Here is a 13,911-nt window from a genome sequence, read left to right as displayed (position 1 = left end):
AATTTTGAAACAAAGAATTGGTGAAATTTAAGTGGAAAATGCAGCCAAATTTAAAACCTTTAGCTAATTGGTAATTGCAAGAGGGAGCATAAGGAAATCAAAGGGTAGTATCCCCTTGGATATTTTTTAAGTTAGATTGCATCACACCAGGCTGAAAGCTACCACAGTTTGGGTAAAATCAGTATAATCCACTTTATGCAAAAAGTGCCCTTAGATTTGAAGATAAATGAAAGAATTTGTTTCAAGGTGCTCTTTAGGCCAAGAGTTTAGAAAGAGCGAGGCAAGTGTTTTATTTTTATAAGCACTTAACGTGACTGACATATACATGGTAACTAAACCACCAATGTATTGTAGCAATGAGAAAAGCAAAGAGTTTAATGTTCAGATGTTTCTAGAGAGGTACTCCAGTCAAAGAGGGAGAGAGATATTCAATGCTATTTGGCAAGGTCAAGCTGAGACATCACCGCTAATGCTGTAAGCAATACTGATCTGGAATGGAATTCCTCGCACTGAGGCATGTCTTCTAGGATAATAAGTTCTCCATTCTCTAATATAACAAACAAAATAAAGAAACTTGTTTTCTGAAACGTGTCGAAGAGTGAGGGCTGCTACTGAAGGAGATTCCACGTGGTGGTATGGATATTTTCATTCCTGTTTTCTGTATGCTTGTTATAGTTATTTACATGTCGGTGGAAGCTAGGAGTGTGACTGGTACTCTTGTCTGCAGCTGTGCCCTTCCTCCAATAGCTGCAGTTTGTGGTTGGTGGTTTTTCAAATTTGTGTGTCAAATCACACCTCTGGTAGCACTCGGATACCTCTGTAAGCAAGTAAAATGGCGGCCTTTGCAGACTCGTGGCCATTTTCTCTCTTGTGGTTTAGAGTATGCTGATGCATATAGTAATGCTTCCATAAGTGCTTTTCTATAATTTTCCTTAATATTTAATGTTATAAAAGTAGAACAGCTGAGAACCTTCTAAATTCCTTTTTAGTTTCATATATCCTATCTTGCTAAGCTAGTTCCAGGCCCGTATCTGTACTTCAGTTCTCTTTTATTTTCTTTGTGAGTGTTCAGCAATGTTCTCCCTGTTCTACTGCCTAAAGTTCACAGATTTGCTTTTGCTTCTCCTGCCTTTGTAGTCCAGAATGTCTTTTCCTTTTTTTTTTTTTTCTTCCAAATGCTCCTGATGCTCCTGCCTGCTTGTCATAGGAAAAGACCTGCTGTTGTTCCTGCTTTTAACCACTGGCCCTCTTTGTTCTTGTCCTTGTCCCAGGCACACACATAGTAGTAGCTTAAGAGCATTTCTTACTCAGTGTCTATTATAGATAACTATTCTTTGACGTTTGTGTGACTGACTTACCCTAAAAGCGTCTCTTCCTTTTTTAGGGGGAGAAAGACAAGTTTTGTTACTACGTGTTTTGTTTTGGTATTTCACAGCCCGAAAGGCATTAGACGTTAAATAGAAATTAAAATAAGTTAATGAAAATAGGGATGTCTGGTTTCACTGTAATGTCTCGGTGAATGAGAGTGAGCAAATTGCAATACCAAGAAGATCAGTAGGTCCCTGGCTGTTGTACTCATTTAGCTATCTTTGTTTAGAGGGATTGGTCTCCTTGCAGTCCATCTCTTCATGTACCTCACTTAAAAACTCCCAGGAGTTATGGTCGAGAGCACGTTAGTAACTTGTTAAGTTTTACTTTTCTTCGTCTTTCCTTTGTTCCTTTGAATATGAATATTCAATAGTTAAATAGTTTGATATTAATATTTGTACAGTACAGTGAAAATGGTAATAATAGATCTGTAGTGATAATACTGACTTGTGCTGTGATGCTTGGGGAAACTTGATATAAACAGTTCCTTTTCTGCGTTTTCTCTTAATTAGACTTGTGCTTTTGTGCTGACTACAGAAATGGAGTACTTTAAAATGTGGTTTGCTTAGTATAATGAGATCTTGGGGTGGAGTATATTTGTGTTGAGGCCAAACTGGGACAGAGGTTGTAATTTTGTTCAGTATAAGATCTGGAAAACCTCTGTAACTTGGCTGGCCTGCGTTCCCAGTTGTGCATGACATAAGCAGACAGCTGCATTTTGACCACTGTCTTTTGTATTTTTCTTGGTCACTTTCCTTATTTTGTGCCTTATCACCTTGGTCGCTTGTCCAACCTGCTCTTTCCCTGTCTGAACAAATTGCTTTGCTGCTGCACGTTTACCTCTAGGTGGTCTGCAAAATCTAGGTATCAGCTTGGAACTAGACATTGCATCGTCTTCTCCGTGACTCTCTCATTCCGTGCTGTCATCACTTCAGCGTTTTTCCAGACATGCTACTTTGGAGGCCTTCCTCTGCTGAGGTGGTGGTGTTGAGAAGGGAGAGCGTGCAATGCAATGACGAAGTTGCCTCAAAAGCCTCGAGGGTGGAATCCATGGGAGAGAGGTTGCTGCTCTGTACTACTCCCGCCACCCCCAATTTAGCTGTTGGTGTACAGGCTTGTAAGCAAAACACAAGCTAATAAGCTAAGCCCTACACTGATTATTGGCTTGCGCGCTTTATCTTGGACATTGGCATGCTTCAATGGTTGGGATAAACAGCACTTCTCCCTGCCAGTTGGTGAGATCAGTGATAACTGTGTCAGTGCTGCTGTGCTCTTTCTTGCTTTGCAAATGCCTGGTTCTGAGATTTCAGGCGAGTTCCTTGGTCTCCAGCATGTTTGCCGTGATCAGCTGTGGATCCACTATCCCGGTTTATGGAAGGAAGATGAGTAATACTGGGCTTCAAAATCATGTGAAACACACCAGGAAGAGTTTTTGTCAGAGATGGAATTACAACTGCTCCATATTTTTATTCAGCTTTTTCATTAAAAGGTTTTTTTATATTTTTTGTGATAGTGCTTCTGAAGATCTCTAACGAAGGAAAAAGTTCTCCACTATCTAGTTCTGCCCATCTTTTCCTTCCTAGAGAGAGCATACAGCAACTGTCAGAGCTGTCCATAGAGTTACTCTTCTTCCCTACGGCCCTTAAGATCCAGAATGAAGAGATACAAAAGAATATAGCAGTGAGTTTCCAAGAGAAAAGAATGGGATGTTGCTTTCTAGCATCCCTGGTATCCATCTGTGTTCAGCTGCTTAGTGGTGACAGTGCTTGTTTCTGTAAGAATATGAAATGGTTTGGGCCTTTTGAGAAATAACAGAGCAATTTCCACAGTTTTCTACTCCCTTCTTACCAGCCTTGTGGCCAGTGCTTCGTTATAGGGAAGAACATCTCCTTAGTCTTCCCCATAACATCACCCCATACAGCTTTCTGTGCAAGGTAAGACTCTGAGGGAAAAACTCCACGAAAATCATTCAAAGTGTTCTCTGCAGCCTGAATCCTTTCATGGCTCGGATTGGTGATCTTCGTCTGAGCCCAGTCTTAGTAATAGCTCACGTAGTTTGAAAACAGCTGAATTTGTGAGCAGGGAATGGAAATGAAAAATTGCAGCCCAGTTAAGGGACTTTACTCTGGAATAAGCAAGCCCTGCAATGGGAGAAGAGGCCCAGCAGAGGGAAGGAAAGAAAGAGTGTTTTGAATATCTTAAGTTTTCAGATTTTGTTAGGGGTGTGTTTGTAACTTTCTGTTATAACACCCTGATTCTGATTTCATTGGCTGTCAGATGACGTGAGTTTGCTTGGAAGGGAGATGTTAAAGCAGTATAGCTTTGTTACTCTGCTTGGCACAGGGACGACGTAGTAGCAGAGGGATAAGAGGGGTTCCTAAAGATGCTTTCTTCTCTGAACTGCCTTCCTCCCGTTGTTGTACTGAGATACCGTTTTGCAGAGTGATTTGGTAGGTGGCTTTTTTGCTTTAATTTCAAAGGCCAGCAGTTCTTAACTGTTGCAGGTTCCTCTTTTGCAACAGAGCTAAGGTCCTCTGGCACTTCTTACAAGGCTGGTCATTTACTTCAAAAATCTGCTTATCTGTCACCTTGCCTAAAAGGTTGTGGGGGGAACACTGAATTATATTTTTCTCCTCAGTTTTAAAGGGTTGTTGTTAATTTCCCTTTGTGCAAGTCTGTTTTACGTCATCACTGTTACGGAGCTCCTGCTGGTTTTTACACCGGCCGAGTTAGCTATGTTTGCAAGTTTAGTCACTACTTGAGACGAAAGTGGCGTTGAAGGCGTGTTATTCTAGACTCTACAAAAAGATGAGCCTAGTCTGGAAGGCCTACAGTCAAAGCAGATGACAAGGTGGAAGAACACGGGGAAACAGCATGTCAATAATTAGTAGTTACAACACATCTGCGATGCAGTGACAGCTGCTCATTCTGCTTTAAGATCCATTGGATTGAAAGATGGAAAACGACCAGAATTTTGGATGTTGGCTGGCTACTCTGCTTCGCGTGCATCCTGTTTTTCACCCTCATATATGGAATTACTGCCAAGAGTCATACCTCCTTGGCAGGTAGAAACTGTGGACGTCTGTTCTTGAGCAGGTAATGTATTTCCTAGCCTGCACACTGACAAGAAGTGTAGTGGTGACCCTTCTTCCCGGGCTGAGTTGCCACAGTTTTCTTTGTCACATAGGGAGCTCCTGGTGAGCTGCATGCAGCTGAAGGTGCCAGCAACAAAAGTGAGGACACAGTCACCTGGAATTTAACGTTAAGGACACTGTGCAGGCCTGCTTTTGGTGACCAGAACTCACAAAGTCACATCAGGTCTCCGCATACAGTGACACTGAGCTCTTCCGCATGGAGTATACAGTGTGTGTCAAGGGAATGTGTTTGTGGTGCTCTGTGGGAAATGATTCAAAGTGCTTAATTTCGTCAGTGCCTCCTGACTGCAGAGAAAAGAGAAGGTGCTCAAAACTTACAGGATGAGGCTGTAGCTGACTTTGAACATGGAGGAGGGAAAGAAAGAATGTATTCTTAAGGCAGACAGGTCTTGCAAAATTACTCATCGTAGCCATCAACTTTTACTTAAATTTCCATCTCTTTCCCGTAGCTCAAATGACGGGTGTTTAATATCACTGCATTTGGTGTCCCTTGGAGCGGAGCACACTGAAGTGCATTGTTTTGTTTGTATACAGTTGGCAAGCAGGTCATAGTGAGTGTGTGTTTGCTTTGGTTGCCTGGAGAGTTCAGCATCTTCTAATTGCATGTTTTCATAAGTGTTCTTTAACAGATGTAACCCTTAGGAGCTAGCATTGCGAGCATGCGAAGCAGGCTGGTTTGGAAGCGGATGTTGCGAGCCCAGAGTGGTGAAGGGCTTTCAGAGAGGTGAAATTCATGCTCATATGCAGTCCCACTCTTGGAAGCTTTTTCTACAGTTCCTGCCTTCTTCATTGGTTTTGGAAGCCCTCCCGATGTTCTAGATACATGCTGTCTGAACGCACCTCCTTAAGGCAGCAGTATTCCAGTCGTTGAACTTCTGATAAAACCTGGCCTAATACTGCACTTCTCTTTTTCGTAGAAAGGGTGTGGGGTCATCAGTGTTCAGGACAGAGACGCATTGAACCAGTGCGTGGGAAGTGCTTTTAGAGTTTGCTGATCGTGTCTGTTCATTCTGTTTCTTTTTTCCAGAAGTGATTTTGTTGCAGGCACCTACTGCTGCAGTGGCTGGTGTTTGAATGACATCTTCCAAGGAGTAAGATGTGAATTCCAACATCTAACTGTGCTGGATTTGGATCATATTTTGCCAAATGCACTTTGGACCCATTAACTTCATGGAGAGTAGTAGTACGCACTTAACAACCTTGAAAAAAGTCAAGCCCAAGATGTCTGAGTCCTATATTAACAGATGCAACTCGAAGCGGAGATCACTTTTCTTTATTTCTGTCGGCATACATAGTAAATACAAGATACAAGGCAATATATTGTACCACTTCTCAATGGGTCTAATTTATCCCTGGGTAAATCAGTCAGTTTCCAAGGATGCGATGGGTAAAAAACATCTACGATAGTATGAGTTAGTTTTCTTGAGGTTGTGTTTCCCTCTGCTGGCATGTAGTTAATACTGCCGACCTTTTTTTCTTTTTTTCTTTTCAAAACCAAGCTTCAGAAGCTACTGCTTCCTTGTAACCCCAAGAAAGATTTCAACTGTCATCTTTGGTGACCAAATATAGCATATTAATCAGAACAAAATGGAGGAAGAAACAGCAACAGTGCTAATCAGTGACCCAGTCTACATGTAAAGTTGGCTGTGCTTTGAGCAGAACGTTGGACTGTTATGACTTGCCAATTTTTCTGACTGTGATATGCATACTACCTTTTTTGAGGGGGAAGGAGTTAGACTGAAGAAGCGAAACGACAATTTTCAGAGTCTCCTGTTTTTATTCATCTAGGGTAATGAGTAATAATAATTTCATAACCCTCAAACTAATATTTTTGAAAATTCGTACTGCTGTCTGGCATGATCTGCTAATCTATGTTACACGGAAATTATAAATTTCATCTGAACATTGGTTGCTCTGCATGTTTAGATTAAAAAAAAAACCTATGAAATTACAAGTAGCACTATTTTAAAATCCATTTTATCAGTTTCCATTTGTAAAACCGCTACAGATTGTTCTTAAACAAAGATTGAAACTAAGTCAGTCCTTCGGTTGTTTAGAAACTGAGGTGCATAGATTTGCAAGTGAGTAATAGTAACGATTTCCTGAAACTCAAATGGAGTTTATGCGCATGTATGTATGTTTACATGAGTAGAAGCTAAAGCCATACTTTCTTGTAAGTAGCAATATTTAATAACCACGATGCCCCCATAAAAAATTGTTAGATTATATAGTCTGGATAGGCCACAAATCTGTTTTCAAGTTACTCATAGAGAGTTTTAAACTGTACTTTTCTCTACCTTGTTTTTATTATTTAGATTTTCATGCCTATAGGAGCGGTATTTCTTAGAGCTGTTTTGCATATGCAAATTTAAAAGCTGTTGCTTTTGTTCACGTGATTGTACTGTACTCAGAAGAGGAAATTCCGTAGAAAGCTCTTTCAAAGCTTTTTGGAATACTGTAGCAGTTTCAAGTACAGGCCAGGTCTAAGCCCTTACAGCTTCCATGCTAGAAGATGTATTCAATGTGTGTGTGTATGACTTAGATGAAATCGCAGGGTCTAGATCTAGCAGAGGCACTGCAAAAGTCATACCTAATGTCTGAGATGCTCAAGAGGGTGAAGTTAAGAGGATAAAAGCTGATGCTTGTAACCTAAAGTTTTGTTACGAACAGAACATGCTGCGTTGATCATCTTGGTATCTGTCTTAATAGGACTAGAGCACAAGATCGACAGACTGGTGTCCCTCCTGTGGCCCAGCAACACTAAACTCAGCATCGAGTGTGGTAGCCATGGCCTCTCATTCCCAAATTGCCTGGTGGTGGAGGAAGAAGAAAGGTTGTTACTCCCTTTCAAGGTGCTGAGAACCTTTACCTCTGTTTCTTACTTTTACAGTGCCTATGCCATCAAGGTATAGCCAAGTGGGGTGGTGAAGACTTGTGAAGGTCTTTCTGTTGAATCTACAACTGCATAGAGAAAAGAAATGTAAGGCTTGGAGCCAAAGAAGGAGGAAATAAGAGGAGTTCTGACTCCATATGCTAGGATGAAGAAATTTTCTTGCTGTGAGTGATGAAGGCCTGAATTTTTCTAAAGTCCCCTTAGAATGTCCTCCTTAATAGGTTAGAGAATCAAACTCTCTTTGGTGTAATAAATCTTGTGTTTGTTGCTGCACACCTGCTAATTATGTCCATGGAGATCAGCTCTTTGGGTTGATTGCTCGTGGGAGATTCCTTTTGCCTTTTCCGTCAGAGGGTGTTCTCTGAGCCATGTATTGCTAGTTGAGATAATGGCAAAAACAGCCACAGGAGATACTCTGAATGAACAAGGAGGCAGTATCAGAAATGGTACGTACTCCTTGGATGAACCAGGTACCTGAATGAGCAATCTCTACGTGAGTTCTCTTGTCACTTCTCTAGGGAAAAGAGACTGTAGAGACAGCCCCTTCAAGACCTTGGGGTTTTGGTTTTCAGAGTCATAAGGACCCTTCCTCTCTCTCAGCCATCCGAAAGACTTCAGATGATGGGACTTGCAAGCTGATCCAAGTTCATCAGAAATGAAAACAGCAGTCCTTTGGGATATCTGTCAGCTTGAATATTTGTGACAGTTTGGTTGGTCATACTTCAGACAGTTTTAGATGTCAATGAAGTCAGAACATTAACAGCACCAGTCTGCTGATAAGAGTCTGGAAATCTTTCCTACCCTTTCTGTAGTGGAAAGAAGAGAACAATGTTTACCTACAAAAGAGCACTAGAGCCTACTAATCCTCCAGTCACATCATTTCCTGATACGTGGAGTTTGATCAAAAACAAATTTCAGGCTTCACATAGGTGTCTGTGGACTGAAAGCTGTTATGGCTGTTGTGTGAATCTTTCATTCGATTTGGAAAAGAAACATTTTGTGCCAAAGCCTGGACTATCTAACAGCCTTAAGCAAGCAAGGGGAATGAAACCATTTGTGTTAGGAAGCTAACATGTCTTGAGAACTTAAACATCAGTAAATCAAGTAAATTCACTGGCTATGCATCTCTGCAGGGGCGGCAAGCATTTGGCAGACCATCTGAGCAAGAGAGCCTGTGTTTCCCACGAATGATCTCTGCAGGTGTATTTTGATCATCAGTGTAAGGTTATCTAAGACCATCCCCCTGTTGAAAAAGTCAATTCTATTACATTCAGCAATAGTACGGCCTGAGATTAATTTAAGATGGTTTTCAAAGTGAATCCCAAAGCTACCCCAGTTATTCCATAGATGTTTATCCCTGAGGTGGACCTCCTTGTGACCAAAGACAATGCAGATTGTCTTCCTTTGTTCTCAGGAACAGAGTAGCTCAATATTGACAGCAATATTGACAGAGTTTTCCTTAGCTGGTACACACCATCTCTTGGAATTCATGGAGATTAGGCAAGACAGGGCTCGGGTAATGGTATTAGTTTCTGCTTAACCCTGGTAGCTCTAATTTTTATATTCTCTGTCCACGCAATCACCAGAAGTCAGTACTGCTATCCCAAACGATGGTATGTTGCAGAATTTAGAATTGCTGGACCATCAAGACGGATATTACTCATCTCATGGTGTGCAGCGTATCTGAACGACATCTATGGGAAGAGATTGCTTTACGGATACCTAGAGAATGCTACTGCAAAGCTTTTCTGGGCCACAACTTAATGCTCTTAAGTGGAAATATTTTTCAAAGCTGAAAAGAAAGCATGTTAGACAATCTTCACTTTCAGTTACTCTGAAGTCTTTGTCACTGTTAGAGCCTATTTTACAGTAGAGAGAGGTACATTTGACAGCAATATCTGCCTGACACTTTTCAGTACAACATGAATTCAGTTTCTCAGACCAAACCTTTATTGTCTAGCCAGGAAGATTTCATTACTATAGGACTTCAGGTCAGTCAAGGCTTGATAAAACCATTGTTTGAACCACTATTTTCTTCTGCAGTCTATTATTAATCAATGAAGGCAACTTTATAGTGGCTATTACTTCAGCTTACAAAGACAAGCTATATGTCAGTCTTTCCAAAGTACTCCATTCAGAGACATGAAACATCATCCCAGATTTATCTAAAAAAAATGGTGCTAGACTTTCACAATGATCAAGACGTAGGAATGCCTTTGCTTTTAAGGTGTTTTGTTTTTCTTCTTTCTAATCACCTTGAAGTGAAGCAAAGCTGTCCCATCAGTGTAAATACGTATTCTAAGCACAGAGACTCAAACAGAATAAGGTCCCTTAGCATGTTCCTTGTTTACACCTCCTTCTGACAGCACAGAAAATTTGGATCAGAGGCTAACAAAATGGATTGCACATCTAGTTGGAAAAGCCCATGCTGTAAACAAGCTGAATCTTCCACAGCGTGGCCCCCAAAGCGGTTTAAAGAGCTGCTGCAAACATTTACCAACTAGTTGTAGGGAGGGTAGTATTCAGTAGGGAGGGTGGTATTCAGATGAACTCCCAGCTCAATGCACTGACAAGATTTTTGTTAGCTCATCATCGTAAGTGGGATCTACAAAAAAAAAAAGATTGTTGTTGACTTCCAAGACACGTTGTTCTCTTCCTGTTTTCTGCAGGTGAAAATCCCATGACCCATTCTCCTTCTCCTCAGGCTGTTATTTTGGCATTAGGATTCTAGAGAAATAAGAATTGAAGACGGAAGGGGTTATTCTACTCCTTACCGCTTGGGAGGGTAACACAAGAGCGTGTTGGTGACGTATGTTACCCTTGATGCAGAAATCTTTCTGAGCTACTGCGTGTGGGACTCTCGTGCATCTGCAGATGCTCAAAAAGCAGTAGCCGAACATTCAGGCAGTTCCTCTTCAAGTGATGGTTTTGCTGTTCCCACTGGTTTCTAGGCTGAGCGCGCTCCCATGCCCTACCTTGTTCCCCACCTTTGACTGGTTTTCCCTGAAGAAGCCAAGAGGCTTCTGGACGTATCTAAACTTCCCAGTGATTTCCCCTGCTTTCTCTTTAATTTCCAGTCCCACAGTTTATGGTTCTTACCTACTTCTGTGGCCTAGTCTGGCCTTTTGCAATCCCTGCTTTCAGCCTGTCCTCCACTAATTCGCTTTGTGTGCCTCAGGGCGGTGCTTTTGACACTTCTGAGGTTGAGTCTGACGTTTGCCTTTCATGTGCTCTCTGCATGGTGATGCAGAGAGGTGAGTGAGCATTCAGAGCAGGCAAGGCCAACACCTTGCTCAGCACAAGCATTTGCTTTCTTGCTGTTGATGCTACGTCTGTCCTCACTTCTGGAGCACTGAAAAGGAATTTGTTAAGTTGCTGTGTGGCGATGGTACACGTAGTGGGTTAGTCAGCGCTGGCGGAGAGGCTTCAGCAAGCTGTTAAGCGTTAACACGTTCTGATTGAGCCTGTGCTCATTTCTAAGCTGCGGTTCCTATGTGAATGAGTTATAAGGAAGAATCATCAGAAAATTTTTATGTTAAAATTCAACATACAGTTCCTAATCTTCGTCCTCGGGAAAGGGTGCGCCTTTTGGCAGAAGCTTCCAAAAATTTGGAGCGAGGAAGATGCGTGCCCTGGAAAATGTCACCCAGGATTGATGACTGCAACTGAAAACAGCTTGTTGTAATGAAGAGAACTAGCTTTAATAAGATGTACTACAGATTTGCTTGTAGTTACCTGGATTTGCCAGTCAGTTGTGGCCTGAAGTATCTTATCTCAGGAACATGTTTTGCATGGTCTGCATGTGCGCAAACACACCCTACAGTTATTCCACAGGCAGACTGAACCCCAAGTTTGCTCAAAAGCAGAGATAGCAGCCATGATTATTGGATCTCACTAGGCAATCCCTTCTGCAACAATAACTGCTCAGCCCTCGTGTAAAGAGGGCATGTTTGCCTGTAGGGCACAACTATATTGGTCACATTCCTTCACTCCAGAAAGTAGATGTTTCTTAGGGAGCAAACTGACGGGTGGTTCCTGGTTATCCACACTTGAGAATTTGAGTGGAGCCAGCTCTGGGCAGAGGTGCTGAGTGCTAGGTATTTTGCTTAGGCTGTAGACAAGGAGAAAGAGGATTATAAAAGCCCAGTAAAGAAATTCTGTAGTAAAGTGCTCCCTTTTTATTATCTGATGTGATTCCCTGACTTCAAAACATCTTTTGTTCTTGCTGATTGATTCAGTGTCCCAACCCATTATTTGTCTGCAGCTGATCTCATTTTGCTTTGAGGCAGACAAGTGCTTTGCCTTCAAATTTGTCTGTCTTCCAAATCTATTGTCTGCAATATCTGATTATGCCTTTGTAGTCCCTAAATCCTAACAAAAATTAAACTGTAAAATTATCAATAGTTAGTTTCAGGCAAAGTCTTGAATTAAAAGCATTGGAACAGGCTGCCCAGGGAAGCAGTAGAGTCACCATCCTCAGAGGTATTTAAAAGATATGTAGATGTAGTGCTGAGGGACATGGTTTTGTGGTAACTTGGCAGTGTTAAGTTAACGGTTGGACTTGATGATCTTAAAGGTCTCTTCCAACCAAACCGATTCTATGATTCTGTGATCAGGTGGAAGCAGCTGATGAGTGAAGAGAAGGTCTTGTATAGCTTTTTGCAAGCTTTATTTTTTTTTTTCTTTTAAAAATAAGTTTTGCCTTCCCGCACATTCTCAGTAAGAATGCGAATTTTATATTGCAAAAATACATGTGCGCAAACAGCAGGCCTGTGTTTTAGTGACCTTTAGTAATCCCCACACCAGAATGCACAGACCTCTAAGGGCTAGCAGGGAGAGCCTGAAATCCACTTGTCTTGAGCATGGAGAAGGGATTCTTCCATTGTGGGGTGCTGGTTTAAAAATGGAGTTTCCAAGCTCCACTTGGGTACCAGATTGATTTCACGTGACAGTAAATCCTACGTACTGAATAATTAGATTATAAACTTTGTGGCCCTTCAGCACAGAGTGGAATACATGCAAACTTGTCCTGCAGGTTCAAGGTCTTTTTCTTCTCTTCTTGATAGAGGAAACTTTTCTAGCAGGGTTCATACTTTATGAGGCACCATCTGCAGTCCCACGGGTCAGGGAAACACCTAGGTTTGTTCAACAGAATTGCAACTCACACTTTATCTGGATCACGTGCATAATTACAAGTGATTTGGCAGTGCCCCATGCTGCTACTAATATTGATGGAACTATGGTTTTAGCTAAACTTTTACCTATAGCAAAGCTAAACATCCTCTCAACGGGGGAAACCTTGAATTTCTAGATCAAAGAGGAGAGGAAGGAGAAACTTCTGGGCATCCTGTGGAGGAAGGAGGGCGCGAAACGTGCTAAGCTGGATGCTGGGCCCTCACAAGAATTGCTGCTGTCCTTTAGAACTGTGCTAAAAGCAGCAGTATTGTGTACATTATGAACGGCGCCTACTTAACTCCGGCTGGCCGCTCACCTCTTGCTGTCATCTGACTGGAGCCTGTCACCTTGCCACTGCCGAGTCCTCCAGCTTCATGAACTCCACGATATGGGCTGTCATCTGGTTTTCCCCTGAGAATCTCAGTTTTTACCGGAAAAGAAATGCATTTCCGGCCCTTGTGGCTTTAGAGGAAAATCTGAAATACGTGAACTTTACATACTGTGAAAAGGAGCTAAGCATTTATTATTTTTAAGCCTATATTTTAGCATATCTCAGGAATTTTGAGGCTGTTTGGGAGGTTTTTTAACACGTTGAGGTGATGGTGAAACATCTTTGAAACTCCTGACATAGCACGGGGCCAGAAGTCAGGGGGCCAGAGTGTGTATCAGGGCCAGAAGTCAGGGGGCTGCACTGAGTCCTTTTTATGTCTGCGATGGCTCTGTGCGCTCACAGAGATCTGTAGCTGATGTGGACACAACGCAGCAGGGCAACCACTTTTTCCATGGTCTTGGCAGCCCGTACAGGAAAATGGCCCTTTATTGCCCAGAGGGGTAAGGTTGGCAGAGCTGACCTGTTGTACTATAGAGCTCTTCAGCAGCAGGTGTTGCCTGCGAATTGCAGGTAGGCAACTCTTGCTTCTTCACCTGGGATAAGATCTGCAGGCTGGACAGCACGTTATCTCATAAATTAGTAAGCTGAAGTATTTTTCCGTATAGGCTTGTCCACAAGAAAAAGGACAAGCAGATGATGGCAGGGCGGCGCATGTTTTCAAACACCCAGGGAAGAGAAATAATTCTTTCAGAATGACGGTATTCACGTGATCATGTGTTACTTCCTTCAAGCGATTGTGCCCGTACAACAGCCGGTGGGGGCTTCAAAGCGTCTGTCAGCCTTGCAGTGGGGCTCTGAGCTCTCCTGAACACTTCCCATGGTGCTTGGGATACCTCCCAGAAATCACCCTCCATATACCTAAGGGCAGGGAAAAGCAGAACATGCTGGTATGGGCTGATCAAAACACAGAAATAGCATTTATTTCTGAA

The sequence above is a fragment of the Rissa tridactyla genome, chromosome 1, assembly GCF_028500815.1.
Source record: "Rissa tridactyla isolate bRisTri1 chromosome 1, bRisTri1.patW.cur.20221130, whole genome shotgun sequence".
NCBI classification, from domain to species: Eukaryota; Metazoa; Chordata; class Aves; order Charadriiformes; family Laridae; genus Rissa; species Rissa tridactyla.
This window is presented reverse-complemented; position numbering follows the sequence as displayed.